Raw genomic sequence first — 10,294 nt, forward strand, 5'->3', positions numbered from 1 at the left:
GTTTATCGATCCTAAGTCGTCTCGTTTTCGTATTGGGTGATTTAGTCATCCACTTGTAGTAAACAGAAGTTGGTTTCGTCGCAGTATGTTCCTGTAACGACTTTTTGTGTTTATTGCACTTTCTGAATAGTATTGTAAATATGTTGCTTGTATTCTGCCTGATTTTTGCTCATATCTGTAATATTGGGAGAAGTAAATGATTCCATATCTGTTTTTTGTTGATACAGGGTGACAATTACTGAACTATATGAAAAAAAACTTAAATCAGTTATAAATTATGACATGCACACACTTCATTCAACATGTAAACGTCACTACAGATATTAGGATTTAGATTATGACATGTACGATATGCTAGCCATCATTGGCGATGATCTGGCGCAGACGAATAGCGAAATTCTGCATGACTCGCTGAAGTGTCGGAACATCGATGCTGTCGATAACCTCCTGCATGGCTGTTTTCATCTCAGCAATGCTTTTGCGGTCATTGCTGCACACCTTCTCATCAATATTTTTTTTTTTTTGGTCATCAGTCTACTGACTGGTTTGATGCGGCCCGCCACGAATTCCTTTCCTGTGCTAACCTCTTCATCTCAGAGTAGCACTTGCAAACTACGTCCTCAATTATTTGCTTGACGTATTCCAATCTCTGTCTTCCTCTACAGTTTTTGCCCTCTACAGCTCCCTCTAGTACCATGGAAGTCATTCCCTCATGTCTTAGCAGATGTCCTATCATCCTGTCCCTTCTCCTTATCAGTGTTTTCCACATATTCCTTTCCTCTCCGATTCTGCGTAGAACCTCCTCATTCCTTACCTTATCAGTCCACCTAATTTTCAACATTCGTCTATAGCACCACATCTCAAATGCTTCGATTCTCTTCTGTTCCGGTTTTCCCACAGTCCATGTTTCACTACCATACAATGCCGTATTCCAGACGTACATCCTCAGAAACTTCTTCCTCAAATTAAGGCCTTTATTTGATATTAGTAGACTTCTCTTGGCCAGAAATTCCTTTTTTTGCCATAGCGAGTCTGCATTTGATGTCCTCCTTGCTCCGTCCGTCACTGGTTATTTTACTGCCTAGGTAGCAGAATTCCTTAACTTCATTGACTTCATGACCATCAATCCTGATGTTAAGTTTCTCGCTGTTCTCATTTCTACTACTTCTCATTACCTTCGTCTTTCTCCGATTTACTGTCAAACCATACTGCGTACTCATTAGACTGTTCATTCCATTCAGCAGATCATTTAATTCTTCTTCACTTTCACTCAGGATAGCAATGTCATCAGCGAATCGTATCATTGATATCCTTTCACCTTGTATTTTAATTCCTCTCCTGAACCTTTCTTTTATTTCCACCATTGCTTCCTCGATGTACAGATTGAAGAGTAGGGGCGAAAGGCTACAGCCTTGTCTTACTCCTTTCTTAATATGAGCACATCGTTCTTGATCGTCCACTCTTATTATTCCCTCTTGGTTGTTGTACATATTGTATATGACCCGTCTCTCCCTATAGCTTACCCCAACTTTTTTCAGAATCTCGAACAGCTTGCACCATTTTATATTGTCGAACGCTTTTTCCAAGTCGACAAATCCTATGAACGTGTCTTGATTTTTCTTTAGCCTTGCTTCCAATATTAGCCGTAACGTCAGAATTGCCTGTCTCGTGCCTTTACTTTTCCTAAAGCCAAACTGATCGTCACGTAGCGCATTATCAATTTTCTTTTCCATTCTTCTGTATATTATTCTTGTAAGCAGCTTCGATGCATGAGCTGTTAAGCTTATTGTGCGATAATTCTCGCACTTGTCAGCTCTTGCTGTCTTCGGAATTGTGTGGATGATGCTTTTCCGAAAGTCAGATGGTATGTCGCCAGACTCATATATTCTACACACCAACGTGAATAGTCGTTTTGTTGCCACTTCCCCTAATGATTTTAGAAATTCTGACGGAATGTTATCTATCCCTTCTGCCTTATTTGACCGTAAGTCCTCCAAAGCTCTTTTAAATTCCGATTCTAATACTGGATCCCAATCTCTTCTAAATCGACCCCTGTTTCTTCTTCTATCACATCAGACAAATCTTCACCCTCATAGAGGCTTTCGATGTATTCTTTCCACCTATCTGCTCTCTCCTCTGCATTTAACAGTGGAATTCCCGTTGCACTCTTAATGTTACCACCGTTGCTTTTAATGTCACCAAAGGTTGTTTTGACTTTCTTGCATGCTGAGTCTGTCCTTCCGACAATCATATCTTTTTCGATGTCTTCACATTTTTCCTGCAGCCATTTCGTCTTAGCTTCCCTGCACTTTCTATTTATTTCATTCCTCAGCGACTTGTATTTCTGTATTCCTGATTTTACCGGAACATGTTTGGTTCGCAGGAGAGCTTCTGTAAAGTTTTGAAGGTAGGAGACGAGATACTGGCAGAAGTAAAGCTGTGAGTACCGGGCTCAGTTGGTAGAGCACTTGCCCGCGTAAGGCAAATGTCCCGAGTTCGAGTCTCGGTCGGGCACACAGTTTTAATCTGCCAGGAAGTTTCATATCAGCGCACACTCCGCTGCAGAGTGAAAATCTCATTCTGGAAACATCCCCCAGGCTGTGACTAAGCCATGTCTCCGCTAAGCCATGTCTTTCAGGAGTGCTAGTTCTGCAAGGTTCGCAGGAGAGCTTCTGTAAAGTTTGGAAGGTAGGCGTGAGTCGTGCTTCGGTAGCTCAGTTGGTAGTGCACTTGCCCGCGAAAGGCAAAGGTCCCGAGTTCAAGTCTCGGTCGGGCACATAGTTTTAATCTGCCAGGAAGTTTCATGTTTGTACTTCCTCCTTTCATCAATCAACTGAAGTATTTCTTCTGTTACCCATGGCTTCTTCGCAGCTACCTTCTTTGTACCTATGTTTTCCTTCCCAACTTCTGTGATGGCCCTTTTTCGAGATGTCCATTCCTCTTCAACTGTCTTCAATATAGCCCCCCCCCCCCCCCCCAAAAAAAAGAAGTCGCGTGTGTTCAGATCAGGAGAATATGGTGGCCAATCGGGGCCCATGCCACTGACCTCTGGGTACCCCAGTGACAGAATGTGCTCCAGGACATCAAACACTTTCCTGCTTCATTGGGGTCCAGCTCCGTTTTGCATAAACTACACATTGTCGAAATCAGGGTCACTTTGGATAATGGGGATGAAAAAAAAGTGAAGCATGGACATATATTGTACATTTAGTTTTCTATGCACTATGAATAAGGCAAGTTGGCAAGTTTTAGTGATCAGCGGATCTCATGATGACAGAAAAAGGAAACAGGAACATAAAGCTTGACATCAAGAGATGGAGGAAGCCATTGGTTTGGTAATCATATGAGCCATTATTATTGTGTATACATTGATAATTTTTTTCTCTTTTGAGTTGGCATCTGGTCAATGTGTATGTAGAAAGCACCCCTTGTGCTCTGCTCAGGATAAGACATGTGATACTCAGTTCACTTTTGGTAGTCTTGTTTTGTGCCTCAGAAAAAAGTTCACAGGTAGTTCGGCTGACATACTACGACAAGTACTATGCCGCCAATGGGCTGCCACATGTAGCAGCTGGGTTGTAATTGATAGTTGGGACACAGTTTATGGTACCTCATCAGGTGGCAGTTATTTCTTACTAGGTCTGTACTCACTTTATTGCATGTTAAGTTGTACATTTTCTTATCCCACATTTGAATATGGTAAATAATAAATTAAATTTAATTATTTTGGTAACAGTAATTATTATGTACTAACTAGTGTAACAGCATGCACTCATACTGATTTGGTAGTCTAAGATGGGCCCAGTAGGATTAGTCACGTAACATAAGAGGATTTTTATACTACACTTTCAACACCTTGGCAATAATTTTGTATGTCTATTGTTATATAGTGCAAGAGGTTTTATTTATATACGTACTGTATTTTGAAACAGCATAAAGATAACCATTTTATCATAAGTAATGTGGTAGTATGTATTATTCGCATATTTGTAAAGTTTGGTTTCTTATTTTCTATTTTTTGTATGTTGTACTGTCATTGTACTCGTATTATGTATAAACCACACTTGCATAAGAACTGTGCCGGCCCAGCCCAGAGATGTGAGACAACACGAATGGGACACAGACTGGTTTCTAAAGAACAGAGGCAGGAGCTGGCGCATCTGCAGAGGAATGTACGGGGCAGCCGTCAGCTCATCTGAGCGTGGGAGCAGGCGACCCACATTCTGGTCGGCTTACAGTCGTGTTCAGGCGAGCAGCCGAAGGACGAGAGATCTACCACTGTGGCAGCCCACTTCATGGTAAATTCCAGTGCGGTAGACAGTCTGACGCCTGATCAGATGCTGACAGCAGAAACAGCCCTGCACTTTGAAAGTGTTCGATAACACTACATTTCAAATGTTTCCAGTTTTTTCTCTGGATTTCCGATGGTCCACATTTCGCTCAATGCATTACTATGACAGAGAGAGGTGGCGCAGTGGTTAGCACTCTGGACTCGCATTCGGGAGGACGACGGTTCAAACCCACGTCCAGCCATCCTGATTTAGGTTTTCTGCGATTTCCCTAAATCGCTTCAGCCAAATGCCAGGATGGTTCCTTTGAAAAAGGACATGGTCGACTTCCTTTCCCGTCCTTCCCTAAGTCGATGGGACTGATGATCTTGCTGTTTGGTCCTCTCAGCCAACCAACCAACCAACCACACTGGCGTCCACCTTAGGAACGTATTCCTTTCTCTACACTCACAAACGTTATGAAATTATCCTTATTTTTCCTTCAATTGAATTGTTTCACTGGTACTTTTTATATTCCCCGAGCAAAACTGGCCTTCATCCAGAACGTCTGCAGTTTTTCTTACAATTTTTCTGTTTATTATGCTCGTCATCAGTTCAGAAGAGTACTTGTGACTCAGAACAATCATTCAATATTTTTACATTTATGTAACGATAATATTTCTCCGAAAATTTTATGGTAATCACACGTTTCATCGATCTTTGACACCAACCCAAGTAACCTAGTTCCTACATCTCTCACAGATTTCAGCAACTCCGAAGATATGTCATCGATTCTTTTGAGGTCAGATGTTTCAGTGCTCTGTCAAACGCTGATCGCATTACTGGATCGTCAAATGTCTTCCACATCAACTTGCTCCTCTAGTCACACTTCAGGACGATTCTTTCAACCGCTTAGGCTTTCGATGTACCATCATCCGCCTATCCTGTCAACTGCATTTAATAGAGATTTTCCATCTCCAGCTACAGTACTTCATGTCTGGAAACAAATACTGTGATGGAAGAGCCACATTCCATTGGGGTGGGGTGATGGACAAAATAGGATGACATAGGAAACAGACAGGGAGAGGGAGAGGAAGAGATGGACAGAGAGAAAGAGATGGACAGAGAGAGCAGAGAGGAGGAATGGGACAGAGTGAGGAGGAGATGAACAGAGAGAAGGGGAGGGAAGAGGTGGACTGAGAGAGATGGGACAGATAGAAAGAGGGGAGAGGAGAAGGTGGACAGAGAGAGAGGGAGAAGGAAATGGACAGAGAGAGGGGGAAGGGGAGCTGGACAGAGAGAGGGGGTGGGAACACAACAGAGAGGGCGAGGAGGAGATGGACAAAGAGGGGGAAGAGAAGATGGAAAGAGAGAGATGGGGGAAGCGAGATGGATATAGAGAGGAGTGAGGAGATGAGGAGGAGGAGGAGAGTTGTGCAGTATATTTGACAAATGTATAAGTGGATGAAGTGCAGATAAAAAGCTAGTTCTGTTATAAATATGTGGTATTCCATATCACTTTTTTTTTTCTTTAGGCTGTTAAAATTCAAGACTGTTCGTAGCTACAAGATTACAGTCTATGTCCACACCTGGGCAAGTTCTGCGGTTCAGGATTCGATTCTTAAATCTTTGTCTAAGGGTAATACTGTACACAGAAATTGTGCCACAGTTCTGTGTTTCAATATATTAGTATTAGTGATATGGTATTATAGATAAAAATATCTTTCTGAATAGTTTAAAATGAGAATGACCTACGCCTTTTTTCCAGTTCCTTGGAGTGCTTAATTAATTCATTGGTATACAATAAGCTACTGAAAGAAAGAGAACATTTTCTTTTGCATAATGAGTGATCGTCATAAAAAGAGATGCACTGAGAAGGACCTGCAAACTGGGTCGGTGTGTTGCACACCATCAGTTATGCGGATGATTACTTTTGCACAGTTGGCAGTAGAGTCAGAGAACGAGAGGGTGGGGGGGGGGCATGATATCGTACACACCTGTCGGTATAATAGGGTCCCAAACAGCCATGCCAGCCAGTCAGCCAGTACGGCACTGGTAGCGTCACCAGAGCATCACCTGAATGCGCACTACGCTCAGGCGACTCGTTCGACAGCGAGTTGCCCAGCTAGGCAAGTTAGAGAGGGCCCGCATCATGGGGCTGCAGGAGGCTGGATGGTTCAGTCATTGTACTGCATGACACACCAGTCGTAGAACTGATGTGCAACGATGCTGGTATCAGTGGTCTCGTGAATATTCTCACATCGGTAAACGAGATTCTGGATGTGCATGCGCCAGGATCGTCGTATTTTAAGGGCACCAGTGACAGATCGTACAGCTACCACAGCACGGGTAAGAGGGCTTGTGAGCCCAGACGTGTCAACACGAATTGTTGCGAACTGATTATTAGCAGCGTGGCTACGGGCAAATGCACCTCTAACCTGTCTTCCACTCACGCCGCATCATCGAGGTGCATTCCTTGACTGATGCCGTCACTGCATCACTTGGAAGATGGACTGGCGCGCCATGGTCCCCATAGATGAAAGCAGATTCTGCCTCCATGCAAGTGATGGTTGTTTGCACGTACAACATAAATCTCGTCAGCGCTGCCTCACAGTGTGCATTAGCCCAACTCAAGCCTGCCCCGCCCAGACCAAAGGTCTGGGGTGCGACAAGCTATAATACTTGTTCATCTCTGGTGTTTCTGGAGAAGACGCTAACCAGCCCTCGGTACGTACAAAATGTGGTCAGATCCATTATTTTGGCATTCTTGCAACAGGAAGTGATGTGTGGTTTCAACAGGATAAAGCACGCCCTGACACTGCACGTGAAACTCGACGTGCTCTGCAAGGTGTGCAGTTAGTTCCCTCACCATCATGATCAGCAGGCTTGTCTCCAATCGAGCAAGTGTGGGATGTGGTGAAAGGGAAAGTGACTCGTGCCGCTCATCAACCAAAAACTGTTACAGAACTACCCGAACAGGTCGAGCAGGCCTGCAATAATGTACCCCAGTACAGCATTCGCCATCTGTGCTATCGGCTGGACGGCAGAATCAGTACCTGCATTGGCGCCCTTGGAGGCTACACCACGTACTAATATGGGTGTTTCAGCATGGGTTGGTTCCTGGTATCTCAAAAACGCTTTTGATATTAATCGATAAATGTAATCATTTTATGTGCTCTAAATACACTGGTGCAAAAATAAATCATGAGTGAAATGGAAACCTTTGAAAGGGTGAACTATATATATATTTTGGCAGTGTGTATTCCCAAATTATATCACTGAGAATGACAGTAGCATGGTTCATTCACCGAACGAATGCAGAAATGACAAATATTGCGATAAGCAACCATGCTATAAAAATCAGCTAAAATTTCAGATCAGAGGAACATCTTCATGAGCTCTAAAGATATATGTTCGATTCTACACTGATTGTCATTAAAAGAGCTGCACTCAGAAGAACAAGGAAGATTGTGCTCATTATTGTCACACAAGTAGATGGTACCACACATACGAAATGATTACACTCACAAAACATGTGTGTTACTATGGCGTCGGTCTCACATGGTTCTTAATAAAAGCATCCAGATGTCATTGAATGGTGCTGTATCGGTCATGGATGTAATCCTGTGCTACCCCACCTCATGCTACTTGCACCCGAGCGTGCAGTTCCCTCGTACTTGTGGGTAGAGGTTGATTCCTGAAAACACGATCAATGGCACCCAACTGATTCACGATTGGAGAGAGATCAAGCGATGTGGCTGACCATGGCACACTACCCACAGCTGCAAAGAGCGCTCAGGAGGTGACAGTGGTATTAGGACGGAAGTTGTTCTGTTAAAACATGGCATGGGGGTGGGCATTCATGAAAGACAGAGACACCAGTTGCCGTCTCTCCTCCATGTACCATGCAGCTGTCACAGAGCACTTTTGGAATGCTAACAGTGAATGGGCACCATAAGATATCGCTTCCCACGCCATCATACCAGGCTGGCGGAGTGTGTGGTGGGAGACCAGAAACCACTCTTGGTGGCACTCTCCACTGCACCTCCAGACACGAACGCTGTCGTCGTCGCCCCCAAAGCACAAGCGGTACTCATTACTAAAGATGACTCACTACCTGCCTGCAGGACTCCATGTCCAGAGCTGCCCATGCCAGCCGAGTTGGGTGCAATGCTGCGTGGGTGTTGAGAGGCAGGCATTGCAACAGTCAGTGAGTGGTGAGCCCTGTAACATGCTAACATCTGCCAGTAGTACTATCACTTAGAGGTTGTTGCATAGAAGGAAGAAAATCCCGCTGAATGGCCAGTTCGTTTCCGCTGGATCTGTTTCTACATGGCAGACGATATGTGGGTCTTTTGTCTTTGTATTGGATGTTCAGATCCTACATGTCATGAATACATGCATTCCTCTATCCACTGACATGACAGACCAGTCGTAGGACTGGGCTCACAAGCCCTCTTATCCGTGCTGTAGTAGCTGTGCGATATGTCATCGCTGCCCTTAAAATACGACGACCCTGGCGGACGTCCGTGCCGCATGCGCATGCAGAACCTCGTTTACCGATGTGAGAATATTCACAAGATTACTGATACCAGCATTGTTGCACAGCTGATGCAGCATGTCCAGTTGTATGGCAATTCTCCGAAAGGACCATCCCGCCAGTCTGAAGGTCACAATTTGACCTCCTTTAAGCCTGATCAGTAGGCTATAGAAACCAGGGGTGTGTTTCTGTGGAATAATTACCACTTTGCTTCATACATTTGCACCACACTGAGCCTTCTGGTTTTTTCTTGTGGGTGCTGGTAACGAAGTCCTACCGTCTTTGTGGCTGGACTCCCTTTGTAGATGATGGTCAAGGCTTAATTTTATTTTTATTGCAGTACAGGTAAGAGCGCTGAACTTTGTGTAATTTGGCCCTTATAGTATATAGGTGAAAGGTGAGGTTGGCTAGTCACTGGAGGACTTTGAGGCACCTGACCTTAGTGTCAGTTCCCAGGAGCTACTGATCCAACATATTCTAGGATACATGATGTCGGTCAGAGGGCTTCTATTTTGTCCATGAGCTTGGGTGAGTGTTGGATGATATATTGCTGGATGGTTGGTTGGTTAAGCTCCTCTTGTTCACTTTTGAAAGTCTGGACGATTTTCAAATTAAAGGGCTGTTTGTTCCCTAGGAGGCACACCAGTATAAAACAGAAGGGAGGACTGTTGCCCAGAAAGGGCAAATATTTGTATTGATGTTCCTCTGTGAGCTGGCTGGTAAGCGGTATATTTGGCAGATGAGCTCTTATCCTGTACATGCAGTTTGGAAAGTAACTTATTGGCGAATGTGACTCCAAGATACTTGATGTGATTGCTCCGTGGGATTTCCTGACGGGAATGAATCAGTCTGTCTCTCAAATCTGGGTGGCGTTGGGTAAACGTCATCGCTCTCGTCTTGTCTGCATTGATAGTAATTGTATTTTCCTTGGCCCACTCTTCTTTAATCTTGAGTTGACGTTGTTCAAGAGCGATGACTGCGTTAATCCTCTGGCTATCCTCTGGCTACTGTTCAGCAAGGCTGTGTCGTTCGCGAATTGGGCAAGCACCACCTGTGGTAATAGCGGAATGCTATTGACATAGATAGCAAAGAGCAGTGGAGACAACACAGAACCTCAAGGGATGTCATCTATGAGGATCTGAGGCTAGAGTGCTGTCCCTTGGTCTTCACTTGTATTTGCCTATTGCGCAAAAAGCTGTCGATGATTTTGAGCATGTAGTTCGGGAGTAATTGCAAGTTAGCCAATTTGAGCAGTAATTTGTCCCGCCAGATTCGATCGTATGCCGTTTCGAAGTCAAAATGGTCTGCCACTGTGTAACTGGACACATTAAGGTTGTGTGCGATATAAATTTTGAGACCTGGATGAATTGCCCTCTGCCCTTGAAAGGAAAATTGGTCTGGACGTATAATGTCGTTATCGAGTGTGTGTTGTCGAATTCTCTTCAATAGTAGCTTTCGAGGATATTGGAGAGGGTTGAAAGTAAAC

This window comes from Schistocerca gregaria, chromosome 1, assembly GCF_023897955.1.
Source record: "Schistocerca gregaria isolate iqSchGreg1 chromosome 1, iqSchGreg1.2, whole genome shotgun sequence".
Classification (NCBI taxonomy): Eukaryota; Metazoa; Arthropoda; class Insecta; order Orthoptera; family Acrididae; genus Schistocerca; species Schistocerca gregaria.